Here is a 16,684-nt window from a genome sequence, read left to right on the forward strand (position 1 = left end):
CTTGGATTTATAAAGAATGTTTTATAAATTAAAACAAATGAAAATTTCATTGTTGCCCCTCAATTTGAATCGAACGAACTTCTGTCAACTTCCGTTTGAAGATAAAGGGAAGAGTATCAGCGTTGAAGAGAAACAATTCCCACGCTGATATTCTTCCCTCCCTCCTATTTCTATTATGAAAGCAATCTTGTTTTTTTTTGTGGTCGATCATTGACCGAGATTACCACTGCCTAAGTCCAGTAAAGAATCACATTGAAAATAATTCTTGTGTATGATCCATGAGGCTTGTTGTAAATAGCCAAATTCATTCAGTGAAGTTGAATATCCTATTTAAATTCTTGAATAACACTTTTGCTCTTGTGTTCTAATCCTGAAGCTAAGTTTGATCAGCCGAGTGTGTAATCTTTGTGGAGTTTAGGATTCACCCTCAAACAATTGGAAGTCGGTAAAAGAAGGTCCCCCTGATTGAAAACGAAGGAGATAAATCTGCTACTCAACATTTGGTCCTTCGAACCAAATTTACCAATTATTCGGCTCAAAGGACAATAATATTGAATTACCGGACCCTTTTCAATATAGAGAGATAATTACAGTGCGCTGTCATAAACGTAAATAATTTCAAGGTTCAATCAAACCCAGTCGTCTGGGTTCTTCGCTGCACAATTCATAACACAACTCAAACATTTATTAAACATTTTATTACATATTCATCATTTTTTAAACTTCACTGCAAAATTGTTCTTAAAAAACCCAGATTAATCCACCTAGCGGTGATGGTGCCTTTCTCGACCTTCGTAAAATGTGTTTGCTTGAAAGTAGATGAGCTAGTAGCTAAGAGTAAAAAAGAAAAACTTCTAGGCCGGAAAAACTTGAAAATCGGATTATTTCAAGCAAAGATATTGTAGATCCTTTTGAGAACGCGAGAGCTCGGTTCGGTTTTCAACTTGATCTACAATATGCTAATAAGAATTTCGACAATTTTTTTCCTTTTCCAATCTTTTTGATGTACATACCCCTGTTTTATTTTACCCAGTTATATATATTAAGTATATCACATTTGGATATTTGTTAAACTGAAGCTCTGACTACACAAAAAGAAAACGGAAATGTCATTCCCATCGAGCGAGCGGAGGGCAATATTTGTTATGATATAAATCTCATGACCGTCCTTCTGCCAAACTCCCGTATGAAGAGGGAGGGAAGTGTATCAGTGTGGAAGCATCCGATGGTTCGTTTTCGGAGAGAAATAATAGCCTTTCGAAATAGTAGATTTGCGAGCAAATCGGTTGAGGATAAGTGCCCGAAAAATGAGTGACATTTTTTACGCGATTTTTTCGTATGGATTTGTATTTTGGCCATAACTTTCGATCCCATAGTTCGATCTGGCCAATTTCAAATAGGAAACAATGGGACAGGATTCTGCGTCGAATGCAATTTGTTGCGAGCAAATCGGTTGAGGATAAGTGCCCGAAAAATGAGTGACATTTTTTATGCGATTTTTTCGTATGGATTTGTATTTTGGCCATAACTTTCGATCCCATAGTTCGATCTGGCCAATTTCAAATAGGAAACAATGGAACAGGATTCTGCGTCGAATGCAATTTGTTGCGAGCAAATCGGTTGAGGATAAGTGCCCGAAAAATGAGTGACATTTTTTACGCGATTTTTTCGTATGGATTTGTATTTTGGCCATAACTTTCGATCCCATAGTTCGATCTGGCCAATTTCAAATAGGAAACAATGGAACAGGATTCTGCGTCGAATGCAATTTGTTGCGAGCAAATCGGTTGAGGGTAAGTGCCCGAAAAATGAGTGACATTTTTTACGCGATTTTTTCGTATGGATTTGTATTTTGGCCATAACTTTCGATCCCATAGTTCGATCTGGCCAATTTCAAATAGGAAATAATGGGACAGAATTCTGCGTTGAATGCAATTTGTTGCGAGCAAATCGGTTGAGGATAAGTGCCCGATAAATGAGTGACATTTCTTACGCGATTTTTTCGTATGGATTTATATTTTGGCCATAACTTTCGATCCCATAGTTCGATCTGGCCAATTTCAAATAGGAAACAATGGGACAGGATTCTGCGTCGAATGCAATTTGTTGCGAGCAAATCGGTTGAGGATAAGTGCCCGAAAAATGAGTGACATTTTTTATGCGATTTTTTCGTATGGATTTGTATTTTGGCCATAACTTTCGATCCCATAGTTCGATCTGGCCAATTTCAAATAGGAAACAATGGAACAGGATTCTGCGTCGAATGCAATTTGTTGCGAGCAAATCGGTTGAGGATAAGTGCCCGAAAAATGAGTGACATTTTTTATGCGATTTTTTCGTATGGATTTGTATTTTGGCCATAACTTTCGATCCCATAGTTCGATCTGGCCAATTTCAAATAGGAAACAATGGGACAGGATTCTGCGTCGAATGCAATTTGTTGCGAGCAAATCGGTTGAGGATAAGTGCCCGAAAAATGAGTGACATTTTTTACGCGATTTTTTCGTATGGATTTATATTTTGGCCATAACTTTAGATCCCATAGTTCGACCTGGCCAATTTCAAATAGGAAACAATGGGACAGGATTCTGCGTCGAATGCAATTTGTTGCGAGCAAATCGGTTGAGGATAAGTGCCCGAAAAATGAGTGACATTTTTTACGCGATTTTTTCGTATGGATTTGTATTTTGGCCATAACTTTCGATCCCATAGTTCGATCTGGCCAATTTCAAATAGGAAATAATGGGATAGAATTCTGCGTTGAATGCAACTTGTTGCGAGCAAATCGGTCGAGGATAAGTGCCCGATAAATGAGTGACATTTCTTACGCGATTTTTTCGTATGGATTTATATTTTGGCCATAACTTTCGATCCCATAGTTCGATCTGGCCAATTTCAAATAGGAAACAATGGGACAGGATTCTGCGTCGAATGCAATTTGTTGCGAGCAAATCGGTTGAGGATAAGTGCCCGAAAAATGAGTGACATTTTTTTTGCGATTTTTTCGTATGGATTTGTATTTTGGCCATAACTTTCGATCCCATAGTTCGATCTGGCCAATTTCAAATAGGAAACAATGGAACAGGATTCTGCGTCGAATGCAATTTGTTGCGAGCAAATCGGTTGAAGATAAGTGCCCGAAAAATGAGTGACATTTTTTACGCGATTTTTTCGTATGGATTTGTATTTTGGCCATAACTTTCGATCCCATAGTTCGATCTGGCCAATTTCAAATAGGAAACAATGGGACAGGATTCTGCGTCGAATGCAATTTGTTGCGAGCAAATCGATTGAGGATAAGTGCCCGAAAAATGAGTGACATTTTTTTTGCGATTTTTTCGTATGGATTTGTATTTTGGCCATAACTTTCGATCCCATAGTTCGATCTGGCCAATTTCAAATAGGAAACAATGGAACAGGATTCTGCGTCGAATGCAATTTGTTGCGAGCAAATCGGTTGAGGATAAGTGCCCGAAAAATGAGTGACATTTTTTACGCGATTTTTTCGTATGGATTTGTATTTTGGCCATAACTTTCGATCCCATAGTTCGATCTGGCCAATTTCAAATAGGAAACAATGGAACAGGATTCTGCGTCGAATGCAATTTGTTGCGAGCAAATCGGTTGAGGGTAAGTGCCCGAAAAATGAGTGACATTTTTTACGCGATTTTTTCGTATGGATTTGTATTTTGGCCATAACTTTCGATCCCATAGTTCGATCTGGCCAATTTCAAATAGGAAATAATAAGACAGAATTCTGCGTTGAATGCAATTTGTTGCGAGCAAATCGGTTGAGGATAAGTGCCCGATAAATGAGTGACATTTCTTACGCGATTTTTTCGTATGGATTTATATTTTGGCCATAACTTTCGATCCCATAGTTCGATCTGGCCAATTTCAAATAGGAAACAATGGGACAGGATTCTGCGTCGAATGCAATTTGTTGCGAGCAAATCGGTTGAGGATAAGTGCCCGAAAAATGAGTGACATTTTTTTAGCGATTTTTCGTATGAATTTGTATTTTGGCCATAACTTTCGATCCCATAGTTCGATCTGGCCAATTTCAAATAGGAAACAATGGAAAAGGATTCTGCGTCGAATGCAATTTGTTGCGAGCAAATTGGTTGAGGATAAGTGCCCGAAAAATGAGTGACATTTTTATGCGATTTTTCGTATGGATTTGTATTTTGGCCATAACTTTCGATCCCATAGTTCGATCTGGCCAATTTCAAATAGGAAACAATGGGACAGGATTCTGCGTCGAATGCAATTTGTTGCGAGCAAATCGGTTGAGGATAAGTGCCCGAAAAATGAGTGACATTTTTTACGCGATTTTTTCGTATGGATTTATATTTTGGCCATAACTTTAGATCCCATAGTTCAACCTGGCCAATTTCAAATAGGAAACAATGGGACAGGATTCTGCGTCGAATGCAATTTGTTGCGAGCAAATCGGTTGAGGATAAGTGCCCGAAAAATGAGTGACATTTTTTACGCGATTTTATCGTATGGATTTGTATTTTGGCCATAACTTTCGATCCCATAGTTCGATCTGGCCAATTTCAAATAGGAAATAATGGGACAGAATTCTGCGTTGAATGCAACTTGTTGCGAGCAAATCGGTCGAGGATAAGTGCCCGATAAATGAGTGACATTTCTTACGCGATTTTTTCGTATGGATTTATATTTTGGCCATAACTTTCGATCCCATAGTTCGATCTGGCCAATTTCAAATAGGAAACAATGGGACAGGATTCTGCGTCGAATGCAATTTGTTGCGAGCAAATCGGTTGAGAATAAGTGCCCGAAAAATGAGTGACATTTTTTACGCGATTTTTTCGTATGGATTTGTATTTTGGCCATAACTTTCGATCCCATAGTTCGATCTGGCCAATTTCAAATAGGAAACAATGGGACAGGATTCTGCGTCGAATGCAATTTGTTGCGAGCAAATCGGTTGAGGATAAGTGCCCGAAAAATGAGTGACATTTTTTATGCGATTTTTTCGTATGGATTTGTATTTTGGCCATAACTTTCGATCCCATAGTTCGATCTGGCCAATTTCAAATAGGAAACAATGGGACAGGATTCTGCGTCGAATGCAATTTGTTGCGAGCAAATCGGTCGAGGATAAGTGCCCGAAAAATGAGTGACATTTTTTGAGTAGTTTTGCGCACACACACACACACACACACACACACACACACACACACACACACACACACACACACACACACACACACACACACACACACACACAGACATCACCTCGATTCGTCGAACTGAGTCGATTGGTATATAACACTATGGGTCTCCGGGCCTTCTATAAAAAGTTTGTTTTTGGAGCGATCATATAGCCTTTACCGTATACTTAGTATACGAGAAAGGCAAAAATGAATGTTCGGCAATTTGTATAAATCCTGGAGGAAATCCCGTAAAAAATCTTTGAGAAATCCAGGTATTTTTATTAATTCCATTTGATATTTCAAATTCCTTTAGCATTTCTCTCAGAAATTCCTTTAGGATCACTTTTCGAAAATCCACTCAAGTTCTCCTTCGGAAATCCTTCAATAATTCATTTGTAAATTGCTCCAAAAATACTTTCGGGGGCTCCTCCAGGAGTTCCAAATACTTTTCAAAAAATCCGCCAGTAGTTCCATTGCACATTCTTCTAGGAAAGTCCTTGTAAAATTCCCCAGAAGATTCTTCGAAAGTTGCTACGGGAAATCCTAGGAAAATTCTTCTTAAGACTTTTGAATGTTGAAAATTATTTTTAAGACTTTTGAATTCCGAACAAAATTTTGAAAATTTATTTTGTTATTCGTTCGGATACTGCTAGAGCTTCGTCCTAGAAATTTCTAAAGGAAATTCCAAATCAGCTACTAGATAAATTTTTGAATAAATGGAATTTTACGTGTAGTGATTTCCATAAAAATAAATAAAATAATTTCTGTTAAAATTCCTGTAGAAATTTCTGAAAATATTACTAAAGGATTTTTTGGAGAAATTCTCTTAATAATCCTTAGACGAATTTCCGAACAAATTTTCGGAAGAATTCTTTACAGAACTTACTGATGTTGTCCTATAGAAAGTCCGAAGGAAAAGTTTCTGAATTCATTTGCGAAGGATTTTCCAAAGGAAGTTCTGTTGGTATTTTAAAATGAATTCCTGGTTTAGTTTTTGATGGAATATCTAGATGATTTCTGAAGGAATTCCAAAACAAATGAAGGTGTGTCTGAAGAATGTGCTGGATGACTTACCGAATTGATTCCTGGAGCTTTTCCCCATACAATTGTTTAAAGTTTTTACAGAAAAGAAGACTTTCCAAATAAAACTTGGATAAATTCATGCAATAACACCAGGATGATTATTTCAAGATTTTTCGAGGAATGTTTGGAGGAACCTCCTGGATTGAATAGAAGTTTGGTAATGGATGGATTGAAATCTAGATATTTTGTGGGTATTCTTCGTTACAATCAGTGTAAAAATAGGGTTTTGTTTTACTTCTGTACTGGATTAGTTCTGACCTTATAGTTCTTACTGCTGACGCCAAATTATGAATGAACTTATTACGTCAAAATTGTTGGTAAACCAACATAATCACAACTATGGCACCACCAGCGCTACATCTCAATAATTTTAATTTTTTTTTGAAAAATAAGATATCCATAATATTAAACTGATTCTACATATGTTCAAATTTTCAACAGAGTTTAATAAATAAAATGTGAAAACAGTAGTATCAGCGTTGGAAACAGTTACTGTCAAAAATATGTATAGCAACTGCCATCACGGCGAGTGTGAAAGTGTGTGTATAAGGCGTTATGCCTTGAATCAATTTCTTTTTGGGTTTTCATGAAAGTTAGGATATAACAAGATCCACTCAAAGCCCTCTACTGTTCGCTGGTACGATCAATTTTATAGTATATATATATGGAGCCCATTCCACGTCAGCTGGATCGCTCGAATAGAAAGTATTCAAAAAAAGTTTGTTAGATATGCACTTTGGTTCCTCAGGTGGCGCAACCTGATGAACCTGCCACCGTACGTGGAACGTTGCCGTCTTCTGCAAATAGAACCCAGGGTGTCGACTACCTGGAAAAACCTGGAAAGTCAGGGAAAGTCAGGGAATTTCAATTTGGACCTGGAATGTCAGGGAAAGTCAGGGAATTTTGATTGAGGTCAGGGAAAAAATCACAAAACTGTAATAATAAAAATTCATATTGATTTTAAAAAAATCAAGCTGTGAGGCATATTTTATTTTTTCGTGTGACCCGTTGGCAGTCTAATTCGGGCATATCCCATGTTCCTAGTGGTAATCTAATTTAGAGGCAAATTCTATTTTAGATCAATAACAGAGGTTACTCAAATGGTCACTGTTCAGGCCTGTTCCAAATAGCTTTTATAAAAAGTAATTTATTATTTAAATTTAAAAAATCACATGAATAAAGAAAAAACCCAGATTAATCCACCTAGCAGTGATAGTGCCTTTCTCGTTTCTTGTGAGTGAGTAATTTCTTCGCACTTTTGGTATGAAAAAAAGTATTTTGGCCACAACTTCTGAGCCCATAGTCCGATCCGGCCAATTTTTAATAGGAAACAATTCTGCGTCGAATGTTGCGAGTAAATCAGCCGAGAGTAAGTGCCTAAATAGAGAAAAAGAATTTTTCTTGTAAAAACTGGCCATAACTCCGAAGCCCATAGTCCATAGATTGGGCCGGTTTTCGATACGAAACAATGGGACAAGATTCCGCATCAAATGTTACTTGTTGCGAGCAAATCGGTTGAGGATAAATGCCTAAGAAATGAAATGGTTAAGGATAAGTGCCTGAAAAATTAGTGAGATTATTTTGCGCACACACATACACACACAGACATCACTTTAATTCGTCGAGCTGAGTCGATCGGTATATAACACTATAAGTCTACGGGCCTCCTATAAAAAAATCGTTTTTGGAGAAAACATATAGCCTTTAAGTATACTTTGTATACAAGAAAGGCAAAAAGAATTTTGGTCATAACTTCTAAGCCCATAGTCCGATCGGGTCAATTTTCAATAGGAAACAATGGGACAGGATTCTGCGTCGAATGCAACTGTTGCGAGCAAATCAGTTGAGAATAAATTCCCAAAAAGTGAGCTAGACTTTTTAATGTGCTTTTACACGATTTTTTTTTCGCCATAACTTCTAAGCCCATAGTCCGATCGGGTCAATTTTCAATAGGAAACAATGGGACAAGATTCTGCATCGAATGCAACTTGTTGCGAGCAAATCGGTTGAGAATAAGTGCCCAAAAAGTGAGCTAGACTTTTTAATGTGCTTTTTTTATGAAAAAAAGTATTTTGGCCTTAACTTCTAAGCCCATAGTCCGATCGGGTCAGTTTTCAATTGGAAACAATGGGACAGGATTCTGCGTCGAATTCAATTTGTTGCGAGCAAATCGGTTGAGAATAAGTGCCCAAAAAGTGAGCTAGACTTTTTAATGTGCTTTTATATGAAAAAAAGTATTTTGGCCATAACTTCTAAGCCCGATCAGGTAAGTTTTCAATTGGAAATAATGGGACAGGATTTTGCGTCGATTGCAACTTGTTGCGAGCAAATCGGTTGAGAATAAGTTCCCAAAAAGTGAGCTAGACTTTATAATGTGCTTTTTTATGAAAAAATGTATTTTGGTCATAACTTCTAAGCCCATAGTCCGATCGGGTCAGTTTTCAATAGGAAACAATGGGACAGTATTCTGCGTCGAGTGCAACTTGTTGCGAGCAAATCGGTTGAGAATAAGTTCCCAAAAAGTGAGCTAGACTTTTTGCACACACACACACACACATACACACAGACATCACTCCAATTCGTCGAGCTGAGTCGATCGGTATATAACACTATGGGTCTCCGGGCCTCCTATAAAAAGTTCGTTTTTGGAGCGAACATATAGCCTTTACGTATACTTTGTATACGAGAAAGGCAAAAATACATATTTAGTTTTAGTGGTTTTATGTCAGAGTAATTTTTAATTTTTTGCAGTTTCTTCATCAGTGGCGTGCAAGTCATGTTCCCATCAAACAAAAGAAGTTCTAAAAGTTTGGTCAAATATTTAATCATCAGTCGAGAGAATTAGTCGTAATGTAATTATGTTGATATGATTTTAAGAAATATGATTTATCACAATGAATTTAAATTGCTGACTACATGCAAGTAATCGACTCCAATGAAAACCCAATAATATCCCATTATCTATTGATATAAATTTATCGCCTAACTGTATAAAAATTATCTAGTGGAAGCAATCGAAACTGAATCGAAAGGCCTAAATGGGCCATAGTTCAGAACCGTTCAACAAACAATCATAAAAAATTTCAACCTACAACAAAAAAGTTGATGTTTTAAGGCTTATTTCAAGAAAATGTCGAAAACTACGATTGAAAGTGCTACAAACAAGATAATGTTGAAAAACCATTTCATGAACTTCCATTTGATGATGGGCTTATAAAGACATTGGCAGGTGGTCAAATTATTGAGCATGTTTGTAAAATGGTAAAATTTAAAGTAATTTGATATAAATTGACAGAATCAAGAAGATCACATCAATCAGACGGTTTCAAAATAATTCTTCAAAACTTTTCAACAATGTTTGTGTTATCTACAGAAGACAAAAACAATGCAACGTTCAATTATATTTGCAACCGTGAGATATTTGTTGTGAACTTTTCAAACTGCGACTATTTGCATATTTACTTTACAAGCGAAATTGTAGTCATGTTAACAGATGGCTATGTTTATCTCTAGACATTGCCTACTTATATTTTTTTAAACCAAAAACATTATAAAAACCGGCAAAATTTCAGTATTGCATTCGCTGCTTTGATTTTTTTTGTAGATTTATTAGAGTGATTTTGTATGTAACAAAAAAGTCACTAAACGTTTCTTTTGATGTTTACAAAACAATTTTATCAGGAAATATTCTGGTTGATGTTTGAGAATTTTGTCCAGAAATAACTTCAGTGAGATACACTAGATTCTGTTTTTACACGATTTACATTTTCTCAATTTTTAATTCATCCTAAATGTTTAACGCATAATAATAACCATGTGATTTTTCTTTGAATTATTTAGAATTTTTTTTAAACGTCTTGCAAATACTTTGGTGGCAAATTGAAGTCGCGCGATCAAAATAACCAGCGAAAAAATCGTTTAAAAACAGAATACTGTGTACTTTGGAATAATTATAATTATTTCTTTCTCAAAATTTTCCAAATTACTTCAAAATTCCCCTTAAAAATAAAAAATGTTCTGTAGTTTCTCTACCTATAAAAACTTAATAGATTGTATGGTATTTACTCAAATTAAAATATATTTGTGGAGGGATGTATACAAAAATATGCCAAGGAAAGGAATCTTCAAAAATTTTTCAACGAGTTCCTCAAAAAATTCCATTAGATATTTTTTATAAAGTTCCATCGCTTGTTGTAGTTGTTGAAAAAGTCTAATATCGAGTTGATAGTAATTGAACTTTCTGTAAAAAAAAACAATGCTGTAATTCTAAAACGATTGATCCACTTTGGAAGTTTTAGTAAATAACTAAAACTCGATAAAATAAATGGAATAGATGTAGCTCTCCCTAGCATTTGAGGCTAGTTATGCCACTTCTTCTCCGAAGGAACTGAGCATATTCAAACCAAAATATTTAAAGTATCGCAGTGGTTATAATGTTAATGACTTATTGTAAGTGCTGAATGGATTTGTGTGAGATTGTTGGAATTGAATTCTTGAATATCTGTAAGATTGCAAGCAGTAAGCGATGATTATCAGAAATCCATACACCCCACAGAAAGTGAATAAGCATTCTTATTCCGTAAGTATACTTCAGAGAAGGTTTTCTGGCGTTCCCGATAATACCCGCAAATCCGTAAGCATTTTTTAACGGAATTTAAAGGATTTCTAGAAGCTCCCACGATTGTTTGGAAAGAGTTCCAAAGTCTTGTCAAAAGATAAGATACAAATAAATAAGATACAAGATACAAGATTTCAAATAAATTTCTAGAAAGATTATGTAAACTTCAACGATTTGAAAAAGTAGCCGTGGAGCTCTATTCCCGTGGAGAATTCCCGAAGGTTGATGAGGGCACCAGAAAGTTTATAACATTTTTTGGAGCCAATTTTGTGTAATACTGTAATATTTCGGGAGCTCTGCGCATTCACTAGAATCTTTGTGAACGACCAGAATTACCTGCCATTTATTACAAAAACTGCTTCTACAAGTGAATAGGCTTCCAATAACTCAGGAACTCGTTTGGTTTTCAAGGATTTAAACATGCAGGGATTTTCATATGCTTAAGAATTTGAAAAAAAATCATACCTGGAATTTTTTGAGAAATTACTGGAAAGTCAGGGAAAGTCAGGGAATTTTATTTTCAAATTTGAGTCGACACCCTGGAACCGCTTGAGGTGAGACGGTCAATTGCTCAAGCCGCTTTTGCAGGGAAGCTACTTACGGGAGATATCGACTATCCTGCTCTGCTAACTCAGCTAAATTTGTACACTCCTGAGAGGCCACTCCAGCAACGCGATTTTTAGTACTTGAACCCACGAAGCTATGTGCTTCGATATAAATAAATCTACATATGTGATATAAATAAATCAATAAATATTTAAATAAATAAATAAATAAATAAATAAATAAACACCAGTAGCTAAAAATTTTGACGGTTATTGATCTTTTTGTTATCTAATTTCTATGCATTGAGAAAAGTTAGAGATCAGTCGTGCAATGTTCTGTATACGAGGATTGTAGAGAAGTGCCGAAATAGGGTCAGCCACAATTTTTGAGCGAATCTACGGAATTTGTGTTGAAGAAATCTGGCATCGCTGAATGGGAGATTCTGTCAGGCGTTCCACAAGTAATTTGGAGCTTTAACTTGTGTTCTGTTTACACCGATATGTTTGTGATCAGCTACACTCGTGAAAGTTGCTTCATGCCAATGCACAATGGTCCCAGAGTCGAATCTAGCAAGACAAAAATGTTTGCGCCAAAACTATTAGTTTTAGATATATAGTGCCTTTGGGAAAAAAAATTCATATTTTGTGACGATTTTTTTCCATGCAGTGAAATTAGGGTGGTACCTATATTTCAGAAGTTCATAATACAGTCAAACCTCCATGAGTCGATGTTCCATGACTCGATATCGACTCATGGAAACAAATTATGCCATATTAAAAAAATATTTCTGGGTTACTGTGATGGTCCCTTCAAACAGCTTTCCAAGGATGTTCTATTCTACTCCTCGATATTTCCATGAGTCGATGGTCCCTTCAATATCGACTCATGGAGGTTTGACTGTATCAACTTTTAAATTTTTCGGTAAAGACTTGTGCAATGTTCCACAAAGTTGTAGAACAATTAATTTTGAGCAACTTTGCCGAAGAAACCATTTTTCTATCACTTATGGTTCACAAGTTATGAGCTTTTTCAATAATTACGTTAGGGCGGTCCCTAAAAATCGGTATTCTTCACATAACTTTTTATACATTCATTTCTCGCATAAACTTTGTTCCGAGCACTTTAAGGACTTTTGAAGACGCACATTTTTGTTAAAATAACGTCAAAAAAAAAGTCATACGCTCTCTAGTTCAGCCTACTTTGATTGATCTAACGTTTATTTCCTTACGAAAACCGTTTTTTTTTTAAATATATTTTTATGTTTTGATTTTTGAGGGATACTTTGTATGGACCAAATTTAGACCACAGAAGAAAGACACATCTTTTTGTTGAAGACCCATGGAGCTATCTCGTTTATTTATCAAGTTATAGCCGTTTTTCGATTAAAAACATATTTTTTTCAAAATGAAATAAAACGCTTTAAACAAAAAACGCTCTCTCAGTTTTCCCACCATAAACGCAGAAAAGTGCGAGCTTTCGAATAGAACCAATAGATTGAAAATCGGTTTGCTTCATTTTGAAATATACGCATATGAAAAAAACATGTTTTTCATACAAAAACTCGAATAACTTTTTTGTTATAAGAGATAGATCCATGGTTCTTTAACAATGTGCGTCTTCAAAAATCCTAAAAGTGCTCGGAGCAAAGTTTATGCGAGAAATGAATGTATAAAAAATTATGTGTAGAATACCGATTTTTAGGGACCGCCCTAACGTATTTATTGAAAAAGCTCATAACTTGTGAACCATAAGTGATAGAAAAATGGTTTCTAAGGCAAAGTTGCTCAAAATTAATTGTTCTACAACTTTGTGGAACATTGCACAAGTCTTTACCGAAAAATTAAAAAATTTATAAAATGAACTTCTGAAATATAGGTACCACCCTAATTTCACTGCATGGAAAAAAATTGTCAAAAAATATGAAATTTTTTTCTTAAAGACACTATATATCTAAAACTAATAGTTTTGGCGCAAACATTTTTGTCTTGCTAGATTCGACTCTGGAACCATTGTGTAATGGCCTAAAAATGTATCGTGTTGTTAAGTAAAATTAAAGTTAGAGCTTGTGATATTCATCTTCATGAAGCTACTTCGGTCTGAATTTTGACAAACATCGCATGATTATTCAAAACATAGAACGACATAGTCAGACGACCACTCCACCAACTCATTCCTTCGACTGTCACTGAGTGTCCTCTTTTAAAATTTCATTTATTTGTTAGGCTCAACCGCTATTCTAGCATTACAGAGCCGATTTGCTTATATTAATATGCCTTTTCATCGTTGAACTTTTTTTTTTTAATATTTTTACTAGTTGGTAAAACTACATTTTCTCAATTTCAGTGCAGCTGCCGTCAGCAGCCTGGGCCGCGTTCGAAAAACACTGCTCCGAACACATTTTCTTCTTCCCATTTACCTTACCAGTTGACAGCCGTCGCTTTGTTCCTGGTTCATTTGTGTTAAGAGATACCGAGCTAGAAGAGTCGTCAAATGATACGTTGTTCTGATCGGATTCGCTTTCACCTTGTATGGCAATGGAATGATGCACACTAGCCAATATTTCTCAAAACTCTTCAGTAGGAGCAGGAGAATTTGCATTGATTAGCGGGGGGAAGTTTTCGTGTTTTTTTTTGCTGTAGTTTCGGTTAAGGATTAAGTAGATGTTGCTGTTGTTTTCGGCAACTGTTTCCGGGCACTTGAACTTCGGATGCGTTAGTTTGCCACATATACGGCATGAGGGTTTTTGTCCGTTATAATTACACAAGCTCTGGAATCCACTAATTGTACGAAGGAATAGGTTGACGTAATCGCATGTGCAGGACACGCACATAATATGGTGTAGAACTTCATAAAGCTGCTCGCTGCCATGCTTGAGAAGTTCAGCCAGAAGCTGGTCCTGGAATCAGAAGGATACCGAAAGTAAAAAAACATATTAAAGAAACAAAAATGATCAAAATTGCAATAGACAAATAGAAAAAGCAGGAAGCAGATGCCAGTAATCGAAAATCATGTGTCGAAAAGCGGAAGGCTAGGAGAAGAGCTGTTAGAAAATTTTAATCGGTATGTTTAGGTCAACCCTTGTCAAATATTTCTAATTTGAAGAAAAGTTTGCAGATTTGAGTGCATTCTGCATCTGTTCTGAATGCTCTAATATTGGTTAATGATGTAACATTTTCAATTAAAAACCCAGTCGTTATGCCAAATGAGTGGTTTATTTCAGTTGATAATTGAAAGCCACACAAATACAACATGCAGAGGACTCACCACAATACTTTGAAACCAGAACACCATCTAAGAGATCTCTCAGAAATTTTACCCAAATTCCGTTTAAAATTCCAAGAATTTGCTCTAGAGGATTCCTTTATTTCTTTGTTGAAGCTTCGTCGCCATGAACCCCATGGGACTGCCTCTGCTCCGAAGTGCAGTCGGATTCCAATGCAACGCTTGTTTACAGATTTGCTCTCCGATATTTCGTAATATTTGTCTGATCCACCTGTAATTATGCTCTAGAATTTCTGTGATATTTCTGTTGATACACACCAAGTCACACTGGCGTATAACAACAGAGATTTCACGTTAGAGTTGAGCGCCGTTGTGCTAGTGAAGCAAAATCATGCTTCAGCCAGATCGAAGTTGTTCAAATAGGTTCAGAGTTGTCATACACTCTGTGGAGTTCATCCTGACTGTTGGCAAGCGGGAGCCACTTGGAACGTCTTATCGCACTGTTTGTTCACTGAATATGTCGGACGACACATTCCCCGATTGCTGTGATTGCTGATGATGTGACTCTAAGTTGTGGTTCACATTAGGCCTACTTCGATGGTTTCAAAGCAATTGAATATATGATTTATGTAGTAAACGGCAAGTACTGTTTCACTGCCACACATTTCCCCTCTTCTCAGGATTTTTTGTGAAAAAAAATGTCATTTGAATTGGTGTTCAATGAAAAAGCATGAAAACTTTGTGGTTTTATTATATAGACATAATAGAAACCAAAATATTAACCCGTTTACTATATGTGGCACATACTACATAGATCACTTAACAACTGTGAGACGAAGTTGAATTCAGCTTGTCAAATTGTGTTGTTCTCCAGATATGAGATCTCCAAATACAATGTTTACACTGACTAGATACCGCAAATATGCTATGTTAGCTGATCCGTCGAACTTCGTCTCTCCAAAAACCCAATTATTAAGCGCAAACATTATTTTTGTGTCCATAATTATGGTTTTAGCCCTTCAGAAACCACTTTCTCAAGAGAGACGGTGAAGTATTCTGAAAAGGCAAATGTAATCGCAGCGCAAACGTCAAAACCTATTCTCCCTGCCACAAGATTTTGGTTTGTTTTTTTTTGTATGGGAGCTCTTCCCACCACTTCCAGAGGATGGAAACACCATAGTAACATTTCTAGTTTTCAAAAAGTTCTACATGCCCCATTTGGTTCCATTTGCCTGATAAGTTCTCGAGTTATGCAGAAATTTATATTTTATTTGTAGTCCCCCCTTTCAGAAGGGGGAGCACACAGACAATCATTGGTACCTTATCCGGCCCCAAAAACTTTAGCGTTCTAACTTTCACGCCGATAGTTCCAGTAGTTTCCGAGTATATAAGGGTCGGACAGACAGGCGAAAAAAAAAATATGTGTATAGATATAGGTCAGCAACAGATTTTCTTGCGTATCCATTTTTAACTGTACCTGTTGATTTCAAATTTCATCACGTACGTATCATCTGGTATTATAAATATTGTATTTATAGTATATGACTACTGTTATGCAAGGGCCTAAAGTGACATTTTATTAGAATGCAACTGACTATATCTCATTGTTAAATGTAATTATATGAACCACTCGCGCTCCTTACGAAGATTAGCTATAATGCATCTCGAAATAAAATAGAATACTGTACCTTCCTGCAGGTTGCTTTTCAGATAATCGCTTCGAACACTAAATACAACAGAGTCAATGAAATTCTCACCCACCGTATGCACTTGCCATGATAAACACTCTCTATGTACTCAGTGACTCCAATTGCCTCTCACTAATACAATCGAACACTGCTATCATTTCGCGAAACGCATGTGGTTTTGTTTTGAGCGGGAAAATTCTGCCTATCTTTTAACACGGCGGCTATCTTGACGTTTACCTTCGCAGTCGAGCCTGCGAGTGTAAGACCGCCGCAGCATTCTAGAAAAAGATAAGCGCGACAATACAATAAGTCTCACTTACCAATTTATGCGAGCACCACTC

General features: G+C 36.4%; 1 protein-coding gene across 1 annotated transcript in view; it reads left to right on the plus strand.

Annotated features, from left to right (window-relative positions):
• Positions 1-16,684, plus strand: part of LOC134226360 (beta-1-syntrophin) — a 728,606-nt gene that overhangs the window by 361,220 nt on the left and 350,702 nt on the right. The window lies entirely within an intron of this gene.

This window comes from Armigeres subalbatus, chromosome 3 (assembly GCF_024139115.2).
Source record: "Armigeres subalbatus isolate Guangzhou_Male chromosome 3, GZ_Asu_2, whole genome shotgun sequence".
Taxonomy (NCBI): domain Eukaryota; kingdom Metazoa; phylum Arthropoda; class Insecta; order Diptera; family Culicidae; genus Armigeres; species Armigeres subalbatus.